The following is a 19660-nucleotide window of genomic DNA, read 5'->3' on the forward strand; positions in this document are numbered from 1 at the left end:
CAAAAGCTAGCGCAGCTGGCATCGGCTGTTTCCTCCGGTCCAGAATAAAGCCACTCATGTCAAGACGACAAATAAAACAAGCGGAACCGTTCTACTTTAGATGCGCGTTCAAACTGTGTATTTAGCCTTTTTTGAATGGGTTGCAATAGGGCAGATAAAAGTTTGGAATGCACAGAAAAACGGCATGAGGTCAAACTCAGTCAATACCAGAGGAGGGTAAACTACAATCAACCCTTAATAAAAAGGTAGATAAGTGTGCAAGCTTCAAAGCTCAGCTAACACTGTGTGATTGTGTCAATGTGTCCTTGCCACCCTCATATTTGCAGACAGGTAGGGGAGTATAGCTCAGAGGTAGAGCATTTGACTGCAGATCAAGAGGTCCCCGGTTCAAATGCGGATGCTCCCTTTACTTAAATAGAATTTGTATTTGTTAAAAGACCAACTGCAATGTTGGCATTCCGCAGACTGCCCTTTCAACTTCATACCAATGTCTCAAGAGGGTGTAAGATGGCGTTTAAGATACAGTTCCGCCCCTTTCCTTGAGTTGATTTTAGCTATAGCTTTTTTGCACTTGGTAACACTCTGTCATCGTCGTAGTGAGCGTGGTTGATTAAGACATCAAGACAACATCCTCTGCAAACAACAGTGGCGCAAAGGCCTGACCATCAGGCGCTCGCCTTCGAGCCTAATGCATGAGGTCAAATCTTATCCTTGCCTTGAGAAGTATTTAAAACAAATAGATAGGTGTGCAGCGACACAGCATATAAAGTATGATGTAACAGTTCTGTTGAGCCAATGCAAGTGCGCCACCAAATATTTCAGAATATACACAAGTGAGGTGGCTACAGGTACATCTTGTATATTTTGAACAAAAGGACAGTTGAAGAGTTCCTGATTACGTTTGCTTTTCACATAATAGTCAATCTACAGCAATTTACACGTCCTCATTCAGCGTTGTCGCTAAGCATCCAAAAGATATGCCTATGCCCATCCATCATCAATGAGAAGGAGCGGAAAAACGGGGCACAGAAAGTACAACACACAATGAAGTCCCCTGAAGGTTTCCATGCCCACATTCTCTCAACTCCGCAGCAGCATGTGCTGTGTGATTTGAAAAGACCTCAAAGGCTTGCCTCACACTATATGGAAACCTTGATGAGCCTGTAAGGTCTATCGCACAGACACAAGATAAGTCAAAAACTACTGACAAATCTGAAAAGTCTGACAAATCTGACAAATCTGACAAATCCTTTTTCTTTAGGAGAATACCCAGTAAACGCCCAACCTATAGCATTTGTATGATGCTAAACCTATTTATAAGCATTACTAGTGCCCCTTTTCCATTAGCACCTACTTTGCTCAACTCTATTCAGCCCTGCTTTAGCATATTTCCATTTGGTGCTACCGCCTCAGACCAGGTACACTTTTAGTACCCTCTTCTCCCTTGGGCCAAGTCTAGCAAAGCAGGGACTAAACGTGACGTCCACAGACTATCAGATGTTGATTGGGTAAAAGTGTAACGTTTCTGCAGAAGCAGAAGTTGTCGGAACACTGTTGTGGCATCTGTAAACAAGCTGCGCCTTACACAAGTTTCGGGGCTGAAGGATAATAAACAACTGTTGTGCAAAAGCTAGCGCAGCTGGCATCGGCTGTTTCCTCCGGTCCAGAATAAAGCCACTCATGTCAAGACGACAAATAAAACAAGCGGAACCGTTCTACTTTAGATGCGCGTTCAAACTGTGTATTCAGCCTTTTTTGAATGGGTTGCAATAGGGCAGATAAAAGTTTGGAATGCACAGAAAAACGGCATGAGGTTAAACTCAGTCAATACCAGAGGAGGGTAAACTACAATCAACCCTTAAACCTTTAAGCGCCAAAGTCGCAGAAATGCAACTTTACCGTACAAGGAAATTAATGAAATAATAGTAGAAAATGAATCACTTCAGTCATTGGTCGGTTCGGTGCAACTTCCCTTTATTAGCCAGGTATGATCCAGGGCAGATCCGGTAAGGAAAAAAATGGCTGGAGGAAGTACACGTGGCATGCAATTTACAGCAGATTCTGACTCTGAAGGGTATTATCTCCCCGAGAGTGACGATGGATTTCCAAGTGGAGATGAAGGGACTTCGAAACAACGGACAGGTGCAAAGGACAGACGGAGGCGAGGAACCAGTGGAACCAGTGGCTGCAGTAAAACTTGCCCGGTGGATGAGAGCTGGGACATGCTGAGAGAGGTCGAGGTATTTGAGGCATGGATCAAACCTTTTGAAGACCCAGTTGGCTACACAGGAGAGATGGATCTGACGGATGCTAATCCATTTGATATTCTGTCACTCTTTCTGACCGATCAGTTTTGGACTTTCATTACTGATGAGACAAATAGATATGCACATCAGTGTATGGCACCTATGATTCTGAAGCCACATTCAAGATTTCTTGAGTGGTATGATGTATCAGTCACCGAAATGAAAGCTTTCTTCGCTTTGCATCTCTCCATGGGCCTTGTTGAGAAACCTGAAATCGAGGATTACTGGGGAACATTTTGGCTTACACAAACGCCTGGATTTGGAAATGTAATGTCAAGAAACAGATTTGAAATCATTCTTTCGTTCTTTCATTTTGTCAACAATAATGATTATGTGAGAACAGGCGAGCCCGGGCACGATAAACTGTTCAAAGTCCGCCCAATAATAGATTTGATTATTCCCAAATTTGCAGCAGTTTACAGTCCAATCAAGGAGCTTTCTTTAGATGAAATGACAATAGCTTTCAAGGGGAGATCTTCACTAAAATGTTACTCTCCGAATAAACCTGACAAATATGGCTATAGAGTGTATGCCCTGAGTGAAAGCTGTTCAGGGTATGTTTTGCGCTGGTCAATGCACACTGGACAGTACAAAAATAATGCAAGCAACATCAGTGCAACACACGCAGTTGTCCGTGAGTTGGTTTCTCCCTTTACGGGCAAAGGACACGAGATTTACATGGACAGTTACTATACCTCGCCTGTAATTGCAAATGAATTAGCAGATTTGGAAACTGGACTGTGTGGGACGGTAAGGATTACCAGGTTGGGGATGCCAAAATGCCTTGGTAAAAGTGTCTTACAGCTGAAAAAAGGAGATGACCCAGTTTTTTTGCAGAAAGGGAAAACTCCTGGCTTGTGCTTGGCACGATACTAAACGTCTCACCATGTTGTCCACAGTCCATGGAAATGATTGTGTTCAGAGGAGGATCCGATCCAAGACAGATGACACTGGCTTCCGTGACATCAAAAGACCTGTATGTGTCGACCAGTACAACGCCTACATGGGTGGAGTGGACACTGCTGACCAGAGGATGAAGACATACCTCTTTCCACACAGGTCCCGGAAATGGTATCATCGCATATTCAATGCCATTATAAGCATAAGTATTGTCAACTCACACATCATATACACCAAATCCACTCCAGGCCCACACAAACCTTTAAAGGTTTACATTCAGAACATTATTGATGCATTACTGGCTGATCACTCCAAAAAACAAGAAAGGCGCTCAAGACCGGAGGGTGAAATGCCACAGAGACTCACAGAGCGTCATTGGCTTTGTCAAGCAGAGGGACGTCCAGACTGCGCCGTGTGCTCTGACCGCTCTCGTACCAAAGGCAGGCGGCAAACAAAGTACAGGTGCCGTCAGTGTGGCGTTGGCCTCTGTGCGGTTCCATGCAACGAGAGATACCATACGCTAAAAAACTTTAAATGCTGTCATTTGGATATGTAAAAGTGCAGGGTACCTTGACCCTGGATGGACATCTTTTCTGTGATGGCTCTCTCCTTTCTTCACTGCTTTCTCCACAACCTGCCTGGCACCAATGATGGATGTATAAGTTGGAAAAATAAAAAAAAATGAAAAAAATACATAATAAATACCGTGTTTGTCATCATTTGGTCAGAACTTGTAATCAGGGCCCGAGTTTGAAGATGTGAGCAAAAGGGGTGAAAATGGGTTAAAATGTGAAAAAACACCAAAATGAGCAAAATGAAATAATCCCCCATCATCAGTGCACTGTTTGCCCCCAGAAAAGCACTCCCCTGGGGCCTGGAGGTGATCTGACCATCATAGTATAGCACCATATGCCCCTGAGGGACTTAGAGTAAAAACCGAAATAGTACACTATACCTGAAAAGACTCTGTCATTTTTCGGCAATAGTACACTATACCCGAGCGACTCTGTCGTTTTTCCGGGCCGTAGTATGAAGTTGTGAGCAAAAGGGGTGAAAATGGGTTAAAATGTGAAAAAACACCAAAATGAGCAAAATGAAATAATCCCCCATCATCAGTGCACTGTTTGCCCCCAGAAAAGCACTCCCCTGGGGCCTGGAGGTGATCTGACCATCATAGTATAGCACCATATGCCCCTGAGGGACTTAGAGTAAAAACCGAAATAGTACACTATACCTGAAAAGACTCTGTCGTTTTTCGGCAATAGTACACTATATACCGTTGGACTTAGTCGTTTTTTGGGCTCGTGGGAATAAGCGTTCAGCTCAAGAATCCCGGGCTAAATCACGCTGCTCCCGAGAAATTCTTACGCTGCTCTCACGCGGAATGTGCAAAATGGTAATGCTGGGAGGGACGGGCGGGCGGTTTTTGAGAATGACGTTTTTCGCAATCGAAACAGGTACATTTCCTGGTTGTGCGGCTACCGGGCAAGGAGCTCGTTTGACGGGCACACGAGAACCGCGATCGATGGGCCCCGTTCTGGTTTTATCCAGCTTCCAAGGCTCCTTCACAGCCGTAATGTCAAGTCATGGTTCGGAGGTGCGGAGGTGAGCGTCGGATCACGGAGCCTCTGAATGGAGCCCCGCGCTCCCGCGCTCCTCCGCGCTCTAAGCGCCGCTCAGACCCGGCATGAGAGGGTCTATTTTCGGCTTGATTTTACCAGACTCCCGGGCACTTCCAGAAGCTTGCTGTTTGCTCTGATTGCTCGGGGCAGAGCACAGTGTCACGCTGAGAACGGGCTGTACGCGGAGGTGAGAGCTGGTTGTAAGGCGGATCACGGAGCCTCTGAATGGAGCCCCGCGCTCCGCGCTCCTCCGCGCTCTAAGCGCCGCTCAGACCCGGCATGAGAGGGTCTATTTTCGGCTTGATTTTACCAGACTCCCGGGCACTTCCAGAAGCTTGCTGTTTGCTCTGATTACTCGGGGCAGAGCACAGTGTCACGCTGAGAACGGGCTGTACGCGGAGGTGAGAGCTGGTTGTAAGGCGGATCACGGAGCCTCTGAATGGAGCCCCGCGCTCCGCGCTCCTCCGGGCTCTAAGCGCCGCTCAGACCCGGCATGAGAGGGTCTATTTTCGGCTTGATTTTACCAGACTCCCGGGCACTTCCAGAAGCTTCCTGTTTGCTCTGATTGCTCGGGGCAGAGCACGGTGTCACGCTGACCACGGGCTGTACGCGGAGGTGAGAGCTGGTTGTAAGGCGGATCACGGAGCCTCTGAATGTAGCCCCGCGCTCCGCGCTCCTCCGGGCTCTAAGCGCCGCTCAGACCCGGCATGAGAGGGTCTATTTTCGGCTTGATTTTACCAGACTCCCGGGCACTTCCAGAAGCTTCCTGTTTGCTCTGATTGCTCGGGGCAGAGCACGGTGTCACGCTGACCACGGGCTGTACGCGGAGGTGACCCGCTCCGTGATCTTAGCGCCGCCCAGACCCAGGGCCATCCACCCCGCACACGGCCAGACTTTGCCCGGCCAGGGAGCACCTTCTGCGGGTCGGAGGCTCCGGGTCGGAGCCCCTGGAGCCTGGAGCCCTCACCGGGCCCCGAACTCGGCTGCCGGAGGCAGTGCAGTGCCTCATGGATAAAAGGGCACCCAGCCGGTCTCGAACTCGCGTGAGGCGGAGCAGGGATCATCCATGAATCAACCATGAAAATGGTACAAATCATGGTTCTATGTATACCAGACAAGGAGCTTGGTCTATTGGCACTCAAGACCCGCCATCGTAGGGCCCCGTTCTGGTTTTATCCAGCTTCGAAGGCTCCTGCGCACTGCGGGTTTGTTTACATTTTGCGGCTGTGGTTTGCTCCGGCTAACCTCACGCCGGACACGTTGGAAGCGAGGCCGAGACAGAGGTCCCACCAGGCGCGGGGTGTCAGTCTGACTGGCTTCCCCCGCGCCTGGCCCCTTGTCTCCGGTGATTGGGACCGTCACTCACCCCCGCACTGAAGGACGCGCGGCTTGAAGGATGATGGCTGTGCTTAGCCCCTGTGACAGGGGCTCTGAGCCAGTCCCCTTCAGCCTCAACGCGTCCGGTGGGAACACAGTCCGGGTCCACTGTCACTCACCCCTGCGCAGAAGGACGCGCGGCTTGGAGGATGATGGCTGCGCTTAGCCCCTGGCACAGGGGCTCTGCACCAGTCCCCTTCAGCCTCAACGCGTCCGGTGGAACAACAGTCCAGGCCCACTGTCACTCACCCCCGCACTGAAGGACGCGCGGCTTGGAGGATGATGGCTGCGCTTAGCCCCTGTTACAGGGGCTCTGCGCCAGTCTCCTTCAGCCTCAACGCGTCCGACGGAACCACAGTCCGAGCCCATTGTCACTCACCCCCGCGCAGCAGGAGGCGCGGCTTGAAGGATGATGGCTGCGCTTAGCCCCTGGGCCCAAGGGCTCTGCGCCAGTCCCATTCAGCCTCAACGTGTCCGATGGCTCTGCGCGGGGCGGGGGGCAGGGCCGGCGCATATTTTTGGTCCGACTCCGGTCCCTTCCTCGTCTCTGAGTTTGTCAAATGCAGCGCCTGTCCAGGGCTCACTTTGCTATCAACTGGCTGGTCACCGCCATCGTAGGGCCCCGTTCTGGTTTCATCCAGCTTCGAAGGCTCCTGCGCACTGCGGGGTTGTTGGCATTTGTGGTCCTGATTTGCGCTGGCTCACCCTCACGCTGGACACAGCGCCAGATGATATATTTGGTCCGACTCCGGTCCCTTCCTCGTCTCTGAGTTTGTCAAATGCAGCGCCTGTCCAGGGCTCACTTTGCTATCAACTGGCTGGTCACCGCCATCGTAGGGCCCCGTTCTGGTTTCATCCAACTTCGAAGGCTCCTGCGCACTGCGGGGTTGTTGGCATTTGTGGTCCAGAGCCCCGGCTCTAAATTAACCCTTTAAGCGCCAAAGTCGCAGAAATGCGACTTTACCGTACAAGGAAATTAATGAAATAATAGTAGAAAATTAATCACTTCAGTCATTGGTCGGTTCGGTGCAACTTCCTCTTATTAGCCAGGTATGATCTACGGCAGATCCGGTAAGGAAAAAAATGGCTGGAGGAAGTACACGTGGCATGCAATTTACAGCAGATTCTGACTCTGAAGGGTATTATCTCCCCGAGAGTGACGATGGATTTCCAAGTGGAGATGAAGGGACTTCGAAACAACGGACAGGTGCAAAGGACAGACGGAGGCGAGGAACCAGTGGAACCAGTGGCTGCAGTAAAACTTGCCCGGTGGATGAGAGCTGGGACATGCTGAGAGAGGTCGAGGTATTTGAGGCATGGATCAAACCTTTTGAAGACCCAGTTGGCTACACAGGAGAGATGGATCTGACGGATGCTAATCCATTTGATATTCTGTCACTCTTTCTGACCGATCAGTTTTGGACTTTCATTACTGATGAGACAAATAGATATGCACATCAGTGTATCAAATCAAATCAAATCAATTTATTTTTGTAAGGCCCAAAATCACAACAACAGTTGCCTCTGAGGGCCACAGGGAGAAATGAATCAACAATGTCTGCGGTGGCGATGAAGTCAGACAATGTCTGTGGTGGCGATGAAGTCAGACAATGTCTGTGGTGGCGAGGGACGATGTCCCAGGGTCCTCTGTCCTTAGACTCTCCTTCTCGGCCAGGAAAAACTACAAAAAAAACCTCTTTGGGAAAAAAGCGTAGAAACCTGGAGGAGTTCCAGTGAAGGAGAGATCCGACTCTCACAGACGGACAGACGGACACGAGGAGACTGGAGCTGGACCCACTCTTCAGGCAGAAGAGGGACCGTCTGAGTCGAGCTGGACCCACTCTTCAGGCAGAAGAGGGACCGTCTGAGTCGAGCTGGACCCACTCTTCAGGCAGAAGAGGGACCGTCTGAGTCGAGCTGGATCCACTCTTCAGGCAGAAGAGGGACCGTCGGAGGCGAGCTGGACCCACTCTTCAGGCAGACGAGGGACCGTCGGAGGCGAGCTGGACCCACTCTTCAGGCAGATGAGGGACCGACTGAGGCGAACTGGAGCCACTCTTCAGGCAGATGAGGGACCGTCCACACAGGGCAGGGACCACTTCACCAGGGGAGGGGCATCTGGGTCCACAGGTCCTCAGAAGTGAGAGAAAGAAAAGAAGGCGGTGAACAGTTTGCAAGTGGAATCAAAAAATAAATATTGTTTGATAGCATAAGTAGTCAGAAGAAGAGGATAGTGCTCAAGCTGTCATACTTCCCCCAGCATAGTTACTCCTAGGGCAGCGTAGCTGAAGCTGTGGGTTTATCTTTATGTTCCTAACTACTCTGACCATAAGCGATTTCGAAGAGCAACGTTTTAAGCCTGGACTTAAATGAAGAGACTGTGTCAGCATATTTAACATGGGTCGGGAGCTGATTCCATAACACAGGAGCTTGGTAGCTAAACGCTCTACCTCCTACAGTACTTTTAGAGACTCTTGGCACCACCAGAAGGCCAGCATTCTGAGAGCAAAGAGCTCTGTTTGGATGATATGGTTCTATAGCATCTTTGAGGTAGGATGGGGCCATGTCATTTATGGCTTTGTAGGTCAAGAGTAGAATTTTGAATTTGATTCTAGACTCGACGGGGAGCCAGTGAAGAGACTTCAGCACTGGCGTAATGTGCTCTCTTCTTTTTGTTCCTGTTAGTAATCTTGCTGCTGCATTTTGAACCAGTTGAAAGCTTTTTATGGAGCTTTTAGGACACGCTGCAAGCAGGGAGTTACAGTAGTCTAATCTAGTCGTTACAAATGCATGGATAAGTTTTTCGGCATCACTTTTAGGCAGGATTCTTCTGATTTTGGCGATGTTGCGCAAATGGAAATAGGCTGTTTTACAAGCTTGATTTATATGATCTTTAAATGAGAGCTCCTGGTCAAATAAGACTCCAAGGTTTCTTACAGTAGAACTGGAGGCTACACTGACATTGTCCAGTGTGACTATCTGCTCAGATAGAGCGTCTCGTAGATGCTTAGGGCCAAGCACAATGACCTCGGTTTTTTCAGGGTTAAGAAGCAGGTAGTTTAGTGTCATCCAGGTTTTTATCTCCTTCACACAAGTACTAAGTCTGTCTACTTGATCGCTCTGATCAGGTTTCATTGATAAATACAGCTGAGTGTCATCTGCATAGCAGTGGAAGTTAATGCCATGCTTTCTGATAATGTTGCCTAATGGTAGCATATAAAGAGCAAACAGAATTGGACCGAGTACCGAACCCTGTGGCACACCGTAAATTACTTTAGAGCTTGGTGAGGAGCTCAGGTTTACATTAACAAATTGGAACCTATCAGATAGATAGGATTTAAACCAGCTGAGGGCTGTTCCTCCAACACCTACATCACATTCTAACCTCTGCAGTAGAATGTTGTGGTCAATGGTGTCAAACGCTGCGCTGAGGTCCAACAGAACCAGGATTGAGACCAGTCCATCGTCAGCGGCTAATAACAAATCATTTGTGACTTTAACTAGTGCAGTTTCAGTGCTGTGGTGGGCTCTGAACCCTGACTGGAAAACTTCAAATAAGTTATTGTCCTGCAGGTGGCGACAAAGCTGTTTTACTACAACTTTTTCAAGGATTTTAGAGACGAAGGGAAGATTTGAAATAGGTCTGTAGTTTACCAATAGGTCGGGATCTAGATTAGGCTTTTTCAGAAGAGGTTTAATGACTGCATGTTTGAAGGACTGTGGAACATAGCCACTTTCGAGTGAAGTATTTATTATATTAAGAATAGGGTCTATAATTAGGGGAAGAATGTCTTTGAGGAGTCTGCTTGGAATGGGGTCTAGGACACAAGTTGAGCTTTTAGAGGACATAATGGCTGAAGTTATCTCTGCTTGATCAACAGCTGTGAACCTTTCTAGGTTTACAGGTGGATTTATATGGGACGTTAGATTTACAGCTTGGGCTAGTTCAGGGCTAATAGCGGGGGTAATTTCATCTAATTTATCTCTGATTGTTTTTATTTTATTATTAAAAAAATAGGAGGAAATCATCAGAGCTGAGAGAAGCTGGGATTGAGGGCTCTACTGCACTGTGACAGTTTGTTAGCCTAGCTACAGTGCTGAAAAGGAATTTAGTGTTACTTTTAACACTAAATTACTTCATAGGTGTATGGCACCTATGATTCTGAAGCCACATTCAAGATTTCTTGAGTGGTATGATGTATCAGTCACCGAAATGAAAGCTTTCTTCGCTTTGCATCTCTCCATGGGCCTTGTTGAGAAACCTGAAATCGAGGATTACTGGGGAACATTTTGGCTTACACAAACGCCTGGATTTGGAAATGTAATGTCAAGAAACAGATTTGAAATCATTCTTTCGTTCTTTCATTTTGTCAACAATAATGATTATGTGAGAACAGGCGAGCCCGGGCACGATAAACTGTTCAAAGTCCGCCCAATAATAGATTTGATTATTCCCAAATTTGCAGCAGTTTACAGTCCAATCAAGGAGCTTTCTTTAGATGAAATGACAATAGCTTTCAAGGGGAGATCTTCACTAAAATGTTACTCTCCGAATAAACCTGACAAATATGGCTATAGAGTGTATGCCCTGAGTGAAAGCTGTTCAGGGTATGTTTTGCGCTGGTCAATGCACACTGGACAGTACAAAAATAATGCAAGCAACATCAGTGCAACACACGCAGTTGTCCGTGAGTTGGTTTCTCCCTTTACGGGCAAAGGACACGAGATTTACATGGACAGTTACTATACCTCGCCTGTAATTGCAAATGAATTAGCAGATTTGGAAACTGAACTGTGTGGGACGGTAAGGATTACCAGGTTGGGGATGCCAAAATTCCTTGGTAAAAGTGTCTTACAGCTGAAAAAAGGAGATGACCCAGTTTTTTGCAGAAAGGGAAAACTCCTGGCTTGTGCTTGGCACGATACTAAACGTCTCACCATGTTGTCCACAGTCCATGGAAATGATTGTGTTCAGAGGAGGATCCGGTCCAAGACAGATGACACTGGCTTCCGTGACATCAAAAGACCTGTATGTGTCGACCAGTACAACGCCTACATGGGTGGAGTGGACACTGCTGACCAGAGGATGAAGACATACCTCTTTCCACACAGGTCCCGGAAATGGTATCATCGCATATTCAATGCCATTATAAGCATAAGTATTGTCAACTCACACATCATATACACCAAATCCACTCCAGGCCCACACAAACCTTTAAAGGTTTACATTCAGAACATTATTGATGCATTACTGGCTGATCACTCCAAAAAACAAGAAAGGCGCTCAAGACCGGAGGGTGAAATGCCACAGAGACTCACAGAGCGTCATTGGCTTTGTCAAGCAGAGGGACGTCCAGACTGCGCCGTGTGCTCTGACCGCTCTCGTACCAAAGGCAGGCGGCAAACAAAGTACAGGTGCCGTCAGTGTGGCGTTGGCCTCTGTGCGGTTCCATGCAACGAGAGATACCATACGCTAAAAAACTTTAAATGCTGTCATTTGGATATGTAAAAGTGCAGGGTACCTTGACCCTGGATGGACATCTTTTCTGTGATGGCTCTCTCCTTTCTTCACTGCTTTCTCCACAACCTGCCTGGCACCAATGATGGATGTATAAGTTGGAAAAATAAAAAAAATGAAAAAAATACATAATAAATACCGTGTTTGTCATCATTTGGTCAGAACTTGTAATCAGGGCCCGAGTTTGAAGATGTGAGCAAAAGGGGTGAAAATGGGTTAAAATGTGAAAAAACACCAAAATGAGCAAAATGAAATAATCCCCCATCATCAGTGCACTGTTTGCCCCCAGAAAAGCACTCCCCTGGGGCCTGGAGGTGATCTGACCACCAGAGTATAGTACCATATACCCCTGCTGTACTTAGAAAAAAAAACGAAATAGTACACTATGCCCGAAGGGACTCTGTCGTTTTTCGGCAATAGTACACTATACCCGAGGGACTCTGTCGTTTTTCCGGGCCGTAGTATGAAGTTGTGAGCAAAAGGGGTGAAAATGGGTTAAAATGTGAAAAAACACCAACATGAGCAAAATGAAATAATCCCCCATCATCAGTGCACTGTTTGCCCCCAGAAAAGCACTCCCCTGGGGCCTGGAGGTGATCTGACCACCAGAGTATAGTACCATATGCCCCTGCTGTACTTAGAAAAAAAAACGAAATAGTACACTATGCCCAAAGGGACTCTGTCGTTTTTCGGCAATAGTACACTATACCCCGTTGGACTCTGTCGTTTTTTGGGCTCGTGGGAATAAGCGTTCAGCTCAAGAATCCCGGGCTGAATCACGCTGCTCCCGAGAAATTCTTACGCTGCTCTCACGCGGAATGTGCAAAATGGTAATGCTGGGAGGGACGGGCGGGCGGTTTTTGAAACAGGTACATTTCCTGGTTGTGCGGCTACCGGGCAAGGAGCTCGTTTGACGGGCACACGAGAACCGCGATCGATGGGCCCCGTTCTGGTTTTATCCAGCTTCCAAGGCTCCTTCACAGCCGTAATGTCAAGTCATGGTTCGGAGGTGCGAAGGTGAGCGTCGGATCACGGAGCCTCTGAATGGAGCCCCGCGCTCCTGCGCTCCTCCGCGCTCTAAGCGCCGCTCAGACCCAGCATGAGAGGGTCTATTTTCGGCTTGATTTTACCAGACTCCCGGGCACTTCCAGAAGCTTCCTGGTTGCTCTGATTGCTCGGGGCAGAGCACAGTGTCACGCTGACCACGGGCTGTACGCGTAGGTGACCGCTGGTAGTAAGGCGAATCACGGAGCCTCTGAATGGAGCCCCGCGCTCCCGCTTCTCCGCGCTCTAAGCACCGCTCAGACCCGGCATGAGAGGGTCTATTTTCGGCTTGATTTTACCAGACTCCCGGGCACTTCCAGAAGCTTCCTGGTTGCTCTGATTGCTCGGGGCACAGCACAGTGTCACGCTGACCACGGGCTGTACGCGGAGGTGACCCGCTCCGTGATCTTAGCGCCGCCCAGACCCAGGGCCATCCACCCCGCACACGGCCAGACTTTGCCCGGCCAGGGAGCACCTTCTGCGGGTCGGAGGCTCCGGGTCGGAGCCCCTGGAGCCTGGAGCCCTCACCGGGCCCCGAACTCGGCTGCCGGAGGCAGTGCAGTGCCTCATGGATAAAAGTGCACCCAGCCGGTCTCGAACTCGCGTGAGGCGGAGCAGGGATCATCCATGAATCAACCATGAAAATGGTACAAATCATGGTTCTATGTATACCAGACAAGGAGCTTGGTCTATTGGCACTCAAGACCCGCCATCGTAGGGCCCCGTTCTGGTTTTATCCAGCTTCGAAGGCTCCTGCGCACTGCGGGTTTGTTTACATTTTGCGGCTGTGGTTTGCTCCGGCTAACCTCACGCCGGACACGTTGGAAGCGAGGCCGAGACAGAGGTCCCACCAGGCGCGGGGCGTCAGTCTGACTGGCTTCCCCCGCGCCTGGCCCCTTGTCTCCGGAGATGGGACCGTCACTCACCCCCGCACTGAAGGACGCGCGGCTTGAAGGATGATGGCTGAGCCAGTCCCCTTCAGCCTCAACGCGTCCGGTGGAAACACAGTCCGGGTCCATTGTCACTCACTCCTGCGCAGAAGGACGCGCGGCTTGGAGGATGATGGCTGCGCTTAGCCCCTGGCACAGGGGCTCTGCACCAGTCCCCTTCAGCCTCAACGCGTCCGGTGGAACAACAGTCCAGGCCCTCTGTCAATCACCCCCGCACTGAAGGACGCGCGGCTTGAAGGATGATGGCTGCGCTTAGCCCCTGTGCCAGGGGCTCTGAGCCAGTCCCCTTCAGCCTCAACGCGTCAGGTGGGAACACAGTCCGGGTCCACTGTCACTCACCCCTGCGCAGAAGGACGCGCGGCTTGGAGGATGATGGCTGCGCTTAGCCCCTGGCACAGGGGCTCTGCACCAGTCCCCTTCAGCCTCAACGCGTCCGGTGGAACAACAGTCCAGGCCCACTGTCACTCACCCCCGCACTGAAGGACGCGCGGCTTGGAGGATGATGGCTTCGCTTAGCCCCTGTTACACGGGCTCTGCGCCAGTCTCCTTCAGCCTCAACGCGTCCGACGGAACCACAGTCCGGGCCCACTGTCACTCACCCGCGCGCAGCAGGAGGCGCGGCTTGAAGGATGATGGCTGCGCTTAGCCCCTGGGCCCAAGGGCTCTGCGCCAGTCCCCTTCAGCCTCAACGTGTCCGATGGCTCTGCGCGGGGCGGGGGGCAGGGCCGGCGCATATTTTTGGTCCGACTCCGGTCCCTTCCTCGTCTCTGAGTTTGTCAAATGCAGCGCCTGTCCAGGGCTCACTTTGCTATCAACTGGCTGGTCACCGCCATCGTAGGGCCCCGTTCTGGTTTCATCCAGCTTCGAAGGCTCCTGCGCACTGCGGGGTCGTAGGCATTTGTGGTCCTGATTTGCGCTGGCTCACCCTCACGCTGGACACAGCGCCAGATGATACATCTGGTCGGACTCTGGTCCCTTCCTCGTGTCTGAGTTTGTCAAATGCAGCGCCTGTCCAGGGCTCACTTTGCTATCAACTGGCTGGTCACCGCCATCGTAGGGCCCCGTTCTGGTTTCATCCAGCTTCGAAGGCTCCTGCGCACTGCGGGGTTGTAGGCATTTGTGGTCCAGAGCCCCGGCTCTAAATTAAACCTGTTACCCTAGTAGGCCGGCCTCCGGGTCCCCCTCTCTTCTTCGGTTATGGAGTACATTGGGCGCGGGGGCAGCCAATGGAGGGCAAGGGCCCTGCCTCCAAGTGTGGTGTAGGGGACAGGGGAGCCAGGGCCTTGGGGTCCTGGTGCTTTTTATCTTTTAAAGTGGCTCAGAGTACCAAGGGCACGGACTTCCAGGGGGCTGCACCAAGGGTGTGTAGCTCGTGTGGGGCTGCTTAAGTGTGGGTACCCGGGGACGAAAGGTGGGCCGGGGCCGGCGCGAGCCTCTGTGGTGAGTGCTGGGCCGTTCCCTTGGTACTCCAGTCAGAGTACCAAGGGCACGGACTTCGATGGTATAGTACCAAGGGCACGGACCTCCAGGGGGCTGAACCAAGGGTGTGTAGCCCGTGTGGGGGTGCTTAAGTGTGGGTACCCGGGGACGAAGGGAGAGCCTGGTCCCCGGTGGTCATCCCCGGAGTCCCAGAGCCTGCAACCCGGGGAAGAGTGGCCCGTCCCCAGACTGAGTTTGGGGGAATGCGGGGTGGCTCTGCAGGTGCTCCGTGGGTTCCAGGGGGTGTTCAGTGGAGGCCATGCCCAGCCAGAGTGGCCCGTCCCCAGACTGAGTTTGGGGGAATGCGGGGTGGCTCTGGAGGTGCTCCGTGGGTTCCAGGGGGTGTTCAGTGGAGGCCATGCCCAGCCAGAGTGGCCCGTCCCCAGACTGAGTTTGGGGGAATGCGGGGTGGCTCTGGAGGTGCTCCGTGGGTTCCAGGGGGTGTTCAGTGGAGGCCATGCCCAGCCAGAGTGGCCCGTCCCCAGACTGAGTTTGGGGGAATGCGGGGTGGCTCTGGAGGTGCTCCGTGGGTTCCAGGGGGTGTTCAGTGGAGGCCATGCCCAGCCAGAGTGGCCCGTCCCCAGACTGAGTTTGGGGTAATGCGGGGTGGCTCTGGAGGTGCTCCGTGGGTTCCAGGGGGTGTTCAGTGGAGGCCATGCCCAGCCAGAGTGGCCCGTCCCCAGACTGAGTTTGGGGGAATGCGGGGTGGCTCTGGAGGTGCTCCGTGGGTTCCAGGGGGTGTTCAGTGGAGGCCATGCCCAGCCAGAGTGGCCCGTCCCCAGACTGAGTTTGGGGGAATGCGGGGTGGCTCTGGAGGTGCTCCGTGGGTTCCAGGGGGTGTTCAGTGGAGGCCATGCCCAGCCAGAGTGGCCCGTCCCCAGACTGAGTTTGGGGGAATGCGGGGTGGCTCTGGAGGTGCTCCGTGGGTTCCAGGGGGTGTTCAGTGGAGGCCATGCCCAGCCAGAGTGGCCCGTCCCCAGACTGAGTTTGGGGGAATGCGGGGTGGCTCTGGAGGTGCTCCGTGGGTTCCAGGGGGTGTTCAGTGGAGGCCATGCCCAGCCAGAGTGGCCCGTCCCCAGACTGAGTTTGGGGGAATGCGGGGTGGCTCTGGAGGTGCTCCGTGGGTTCCAGGGGGTGTTCAGTGGAGGCCATGCCCAGCCAGAGTGGCCCTTCCCCGGGGTGAGTCTGGAGGAGTGGGGGGTGGCTCTGGAGGGGCTCCAGGGGTTCCAGGGGGTGCTCGGCGGAGGCCATGCCCAGCCAGAGTGGCCCTTCCCCGGGCAGAATCTGGGGAGAGTGGGGGGTGGCTCTGGAGGTGCTCCGGGGGCTCCAGGGGTTCCAGGGGGTGCTCGGAAGAGGCCATGCCCAGCCAGAGTGGCCCTTCCCCGGGCAGAATCTGGGGAGAGTGGGGGGTGGCTCTGGAGGTGCTCCGGGGGCTCCAGGGGTTCCAGGGGGTGCTCAGTGGGGGCCATGCCCAGCCAGAGTGGCCCTTCCCCGGGGTGAGTCTGGAGGAGTGGGGGGTGGCTCTGGAGGGGCTCCAGGGGTTCCAGGGGGTGCTCGGCGGAGGCCATGCCCAGCCAGAGTGGCCCTTCCACGGTCAGAATCTGGGGAGAGTGGGGGGTGGCTCTGGAGGTGCTCCGGGGGCTCCAGGGGTTCCAGGGGGTGCTCAGTGGGGGCCATGCCCAGCCAGAGTGGCCCTTCCCCGGGGTGAGTCTGGAGGAGTGGGGGGTGGCTCTGGAGGGGCTCCAGGGGTTCCAGGGGGTGCTCGGCGGAGGCCATGCCCAGCCAGAGTGGCCCTTCCCCGGGCAGAATCTGGGGAGAGTGGGGGGTGGCTCTGGAGGTGCTCCGGGGGCTCCAGGGGTTCCAGGGGGTGCTCAGTGGGGGCCATGCCCAGCCAGAGTGGCCCTTCCCCGGGGTGAGTCTGGAGGAGTGGGGTGTGGCTCTGGAGGGGCTCCAGGGGTTCCAGGGGGTGCTCGGCGGAGGCCATGCCCAGCCAGAGTGGCCCTTCCCCGGGCAGAATCTGGGGAGATGGGGAGAGTGGGGGGTGGCTCTGGAGGTGCTCCGGGGGCTCCAGGGGTTCCAGGGGGTGCTCAGTGGGGGCCATATCCAGCCAGAGTGGCCCTTCCCCGGGGTGAGTCTGGAGGAGTGGGGGGTGGCTCTGGAGGGGCTCCAGGGGTTCCAGGGGGTGCTCGGCGGAGGCCATGCCCAGCCAGAGTGGCCCTTCCCCGGGCAGAATCTGGGGAGAGTGGGGGGTGGCTCTGGAGGTGCTCCGGGGGCTCCAGGGGTTCCAGGGGGTGCTCAGTGGGGGCCATGCCCAGCCAGAGTGGCCCTTCCCCGGGCAAAGTCTGGCCGTGTGCGGGGTGGATGATCCCTGCTCCGCCTCACGCGAGTTCGAGACCGGCTGGTTGCCCTTTTATCCATGAGGCACTGCACTGCCTCCGGCAGCCGAGTTCGGGGCCCGGTGAGGGCTCCAGGCTCCAGGGGCTCCGACCCGGAGCCTCCGACCCGCAGAAGGTGCTCCCTGGCCGGGCAAAGTCTGGCCGTGTGCGGGGTGGATGATCCCTGCTCCGCCTCACGCGAGTTCGAGACCGGCTGCTTAAAACCTTCACATCAAGCAGGGAGAAAAGATGGTTTGAAAGAGGAGTCAAGGAAGCTATTTTTGTTAAAAAAGAAAGACCTTCTTTAAACAGAAATGGAGGGCTAAGGTTTAATCTTCCTGTTATTTATAATGGGTTACTGAACCCCTGGAAAGGTAGAGGACATTCAGATGCTAATCAGGTACTCAGGGTGGTTGAGCCAGGGTCTCACAAAGACAAAGAGGTTTCTAATAGCCCATTAAGATTCTGAATAGGCTAGCTCGGTAGATACAAGGGGGAGTTTCTGTTGAAACAAACAACTCTTTCTACTTCAGGAAGGCTCCTCCCCATGGGCGGGTCTTACCACAGAACAGTATTAATATCGGAGTTCTCGACCTAAATTCTGTTATTGACAATGACTCTTGGATGAGAGTCGAAACGTCTTTTTTTTCAAACTGAGTCCAGATGACTACAACTGAAGCTTTTTCTACTATATGATGCCGGACGTTTGCTGGATGTTCCTTGTGTTTTCTCCAAGAAAGAATTTGTGTTCCGTTTCCTGCTCTTTCTCATGGATGATGTCTCAACATATTTATGGGGTCCATAGACAATGCTCTACCATTTGAACTCATCATGGAAAAAGATGCGAGAGAACTCACAGAAAGGACTGTTTATATTGGCTCATGTGCTCGCACTTACAGAGCCAGTGTAAACATACAAAGCCCTGAAGTAATCAGGGACACGTCAAGTGTCCTGTTTTTTAATGTGCTGAAGCAGTACCAGTTTCAACCTTGTGGTACGCTCTTAAATTCTTTGGTGGAGTATAGTAACAAGGTACTTATATCGACAAGGATGGGATTCGAACCCACGCGTGCAGAGCACAATGGTTTAGCAGTCCATCACCTTAACCACTCGGCCACCTCGTCAGTGCACTTTCCTATATCCTATGGAAACGTGTTGGTGGAAGTAAAATTCCAACCAGACTAATGATTTATCCTTGGGTTTCACTTTCTTCCAAAAGAGAGTAGATACACGAGGGCCATTTCATATATATCTTGCATCTTAAAAATACAAATGGCCTACTAGTATAGGATTTTAACTCCCAGATTCTGAAGAAATAGTCACCTTGCATTAAAAAATGTCATTGCAAAGATGTTGCAAAAAATGGCTAAAATCTGCAAACAATGTGGATTTTCTTAAAGAAACCAAGAAAGAGGGCCTAGCACTGTACCAACTGAGCTATCGAAGGTGACAGAGGGGCACTAAGTGTTGAAAGCTACGGCCACAATAAATGTCTTAAATGCCATCTTTTTGTCCTCTTGAGACACGGCTATACAGTTCAAAGGGCAGTCTAAATATTGCTGAAGGACATTGTTGTATTTGGTCTTTTAAAAAATACAAAATCTGTTTACGTAAAGAGCATCAAACTCACAGGGGCATCCGGGTATGAACCGTGGACCCGATAAAAGGGCATCCTTCGAGCCGGATTTGAACCAGTGAACTAAGGATTACAGGATTGCAGACTACAGTCCTCTGCTCTACCAACTGAGCTATCGAAGGTGACAGCACATCATCTAGTGTAAAAAACTATAGCCGTGTATAGCCAACCTGTGTCCGTGCTCTTGCCCTTACAGTCTCATGAACGTTTTCATGTAGTGTGAGCCCAGTCTTTGAGGTCATTTCAAGTCACACAGTAGATATAGTAGCTATAGTATATTCCGAGTGTGAAGAGGCTGGGATGAAAATCAGCACCTCCAAAACCGAGGCCATGGTTCTCAACCAGATAAAGGTGGCTTGCCGGGTGGGAAGCCCCAGTATCTATGGGTCAACATTCGGCCATCTCGTGGAAACTGGGCCGTTCCACCAAGGAAGATGCTTAAAGTCCAGAAGG

The 19660-nt window shown here is 52.0% G+C and overlaps 3 non-coding genes across 3 annotated transcripts; 1 reads left to right on the forward strand and 2 right to left on the reverse strand.

Annotated features, from left to right (window-relative positions):
• The first annotated feature begins 334 nt into the window (after positions 1-334).
• Positions 335-406, forward strand: trnac-gca (transfer RNA cysteine (anticodon GCA)). Its single transcript has one exon. It is a non-coding gene; the product is annotated as a tRNA-Cys (tRNA).
• Positions 407-18613: 18207 nt separating this feature from the next.
• Positions 18614-18695, reverse strand: trnas-gcu (transfer RNA serine (anticodon GCU)). Its single transcript has one exon. It is a non-coding gene; the product is annotated as a tRNA-Ser (tRNA).
• Positions 18696-19242: 547 nt separating this feature from the next.
• Positions 19243-19329, reverse strand: trnay-gua (transfer RNA tyrosine (anticodon GUA)). Its single transcript is given in 2 exon segments — positions 19243-19278; positions 19293-19329. It is a non-coding gene; the product is annotated as a tRNA-Tyr (tRNA).
• Positions 19330-19660: the final 331 nt, after the last annotated feature.

Source organism: Eucyclogobius newberryi, unplaced genomic scaffold (genome assembly GCF_026437365.1).
Source record: "Eucyclogobius newberryi isolate DKJ021-1_F unplaced genomic scaffold, fEucNew1.0.hap1 SCAF_6, whole genome shotgun sequence".
In the NCBI taxonomy this organism is placed as follows: domain Eukaryota; kingdom Metazoa; phylum Chordata; class Actinopteri; order Gobiiformes; family Gobiidae; genus Eucyclogobius; species Eucyclogobius newberryi.